Source organism: Gavialis gangeticus, unplaced genomic scaffold (assembly GCF_001723915.1).
Source record: "Gavialis gangeticus isolate Ggan-Ray unplaced genomic scaffold, GavGan_comp1, whole genome shotgun sequence".
Lineage (NCBI taxonomy): Eukaryota > Metazoa > Chordata > Crocodylia > Gavialidae > Gavialis > Gavialis gangeticus.
In genome coordinates, this window is record NW_017729004.1 from 44,219,697 (window position 1) to 44,222,853 (window position 3,157).

General features: G+C 52.3%; 1 pseudogene; it reads left to right on the plus strand.

Annotated features, from left to right (window-relative positions):
- Nucleotides 1-382: 382 nt before the first annotated feature.
- Nucleotides 383-682, plus strand: LOC109291494 (annotated as a pseudogene).
- The last annotated feature ends 2,475 nt before the right edge of the window (nt 683-3,157 follow it).

Genomic DNA, 3,157 nt, shown 5'->3' on the forward strand with positions numbered 1-3,157 from the left:
GCTGCTCATCCACGTGAGCACCAATGATACTGCCAGGGGAGATCCCGAGTGTATCAAAAGTGACTACAGGGCTCTGGGTGCAAGGATGAGGGGGTCTGGGCAATCAGGAAAGGTCCTGGATGATTGGAAAAGGGCAATCATAGTACCCATATTTAAGAAAGGGAAAAAGGAGGACCCAGGGTGTGGTGGGCCAGTAGGGGGTGCTCCTGTGTTGAGCCACACACCTTTCTGTGCCCGGCAACCTTCCAGGCTCTGAGTGCCTCCCTGGGGGTGCCTCACATCTGACCAACCACCTTCCTGGAGTACACCTATTAGCCTGCGGTATTGCTACCACCACCCAGGGATGGGCTTGATCCTGGCTTGGTGCAAAGTCAGCCAGGGGGATGGCGGGATGGGCAAGCCAAGAGGGGTGTCCGTGCTGTGCCAACAGGACCATGGGCAACATCTTTGGCAACCTTCTGAAGAGCCTGATCGGCAAAAAGGAGATATGCATCCTGATGTTGGGGCAGGATGCTGCCAGCAAGACTACCATCCTCTACAAGCTGAAGCCAGGTGAGACCGTCACCACCATCCCCACCATAGGGTTCAATGTGGAGACGGTCGAGTACAAGAACATCAGCTTCACTGTGTGGGACATGGGTGGGCAGGACAAGATCCAGTCCCTCTGGTGACACTACTCCCAGAACACCCAGGGCCTGATCTTCCTAATGGTAAAAGTAGGATCTGAAGAACCTGCTGTATTGAAGGGATAACTTGGGGAAGGGAATAGAGTCACTGAAAACCCTTGAGCAAACAATCTCTAATTTGGCATCAGGTCAGCTGGACAATGTAGATAGCTAGGATGGTGGACGAGTATGACCACATGATGGTGGCTGACTTGAGAGAGATGATGAAAGAGAGAGGCCTTCCAGTGAGGAAGGAGCAAAAGAGAGAACACCTAAGTAAGATCCTGTGTGATAATGACCAGGCTACAAGATCACCTCCGCGCATCCATACAGAACCCACCGGGGGTGCTGAGGGGCCATCCTCAGCGTGGGACTTCCAGAAATACCAGCTGCAGCTAGAAGCTGAGGAGTGATAACACAGGTTCAAGCATGAGCTAGAGTTGAAAAGGATGGAGTTGGAGGCCCAGCACCAGCATGAGGAGGTATAGCATGAGCGTGAGAAGTCCAGCACCAACATGAGGCAAAGGCCAAAGAGGCAAGGCTCAAGTGTGAACACCATCTTGCAACACTCTGGATGCAGCCAACTGCTGGAACTACAGGCACCCAGCTGGAACAAACTGCATCCCCCAGACTGAACACCCCAGTCTTCTCTCATTATAAAGATGGGAATGATCCAGAAGTGTTCCTAAGCAACTTTGAAAACCAAGCGTGCCAATGGAAGTTGCCAAAGGAAGAGTTCATGAAACACATGGCTATTCTGGTTGAGGGTGACATGTCTGTTGTCCTGAACAACCTGCCCTTGGAATCAGTGGATAATTATGATGCCTTTAAAAATGCTGTGTGTTCAAGGTTCAGGTTAGGACCAGATTATTTTGGGAAAAAATTGCAGAATGCCATCTGTCGCAGAGCACTCGGGTGCCCTGCGCCTAAAAGCAGAAATGGCTCAGGAGAGACCCCTAGTGGTGAGAAGGGGGAGGCTCAACTGCCAGTCACCAGGGCAGCACAAGTGCTAGTTGCTAGGGGAACCAAGGGAATCAGCTGACTGGAAGGGGCAGGGCTTGGCCCCTTCTTAAGCCTAAGCATGAGGCCAGGAGAGCAGTTCCCCTCTGGTGGCCAAGGAGGGGAGAGCTCAGCCAGTGCAGAGAGAAACGAGAAGGTAGACTGCATGAGCATCCCCTGGTTGTGGCTATGAGTTGGAGTATTTTCCTGGTAGGGATAGAACGTTGTTTTGACCGGACGGTTTAGTTTTATGTTATAGCCTAGGGGCTTTATGGTTTTTTTGCATTTACTGTTTTAACCAGAGGACCGTGTGAGGCTATTAGGGGTTGGAGGAGGCCTCATAGGAGCTCCATGGTAATGTGGGGCCCTGGTGCCAGAGAGGGCGCAGCGTTTTGGGGGTGCATTGACCCCAGTCCCGGAGCGAGCGGGGACGGTGAGCAGCCTTGGAGCGAGTGGGGACGGTGAGGAGCCCTGGAAGTAAAGGAGAGGGGCAAGGCATAGGGCAAACCATGTCAAGTACCATCTGCGAGGCTTGGGCTGCGGTGTAGGGGAGGAAAAGGAGCCGCAGATAGTGCCCCTGACACCGGGCATATAAAGTGGGCAGCCTTCCACTAATTACATCACTCAAACAATTAAGATCAAGGTATGGCAGGAGAGTAAGCAGGTGGTTAGCCCAAGACAGGAAGGCGGGGCTACCAACAGAAAGGCTCCAGCGGAGATACTCCTGTCACACCATCCCACAACCAGGGAAGTCAATGGTCATTGTAGCCCCAGGTGTGGGACTCGCTCCTTAAATGGGCAGATGGAGCCAAGGCTGACAATAGAGAGAAGGTGTTAAACCTCATAGCACTGGACCAATTTTATCACCACTGTCTGAAGGAGATTAAAACCCTAGTCAAAGACAGGGCCCCCAAAACCATCCAAGAAGCTGCTGAAATTGCAGACCAGCAGTTGCTAAATCATGAGGGGCTGGACAAGAAGCCTTTCTACTTTGGGAAGGAACAGAAAGTGTTCCAAAATGGGGGGAAGGGAAGGCCAGGCCCAAAAACAGAAAGAGGGCCATCTCCTGCTGAGTGCAAGGTGGCCCCAGATTCAGAAAAACCACCCAATTCGGAAAAGGGGTTGCTATAACTGCAGGGAGCTGGGCCACATCAAGCCAAACTGCCCAAATCTAAGCAACAAACCCAAGCCAATCAGACATGCAACAGCTGTAAGCAGTGAGGAGGGGGACCCGAGCCACTCTGAGAGGCATACCTGTTGCTACAGGATTACAAACCCAGAGGAGGTGACAGCCACCCACCAGACTAACATAATGTTAGACAGGAGAACCATTGTCAGGGAACTGGACACAGGGGCCAGTGTGTCATTAATCAATGCCAACCTTGTTTCACCTGCAGATATAGTCCTGGGGAGGACCCTTACCATTCTAGGGGTGGGGCCTCAGCCATTTTTGGTACCGGTAACCCATCTCCCCATCAAGTGGAGAGGCTGTG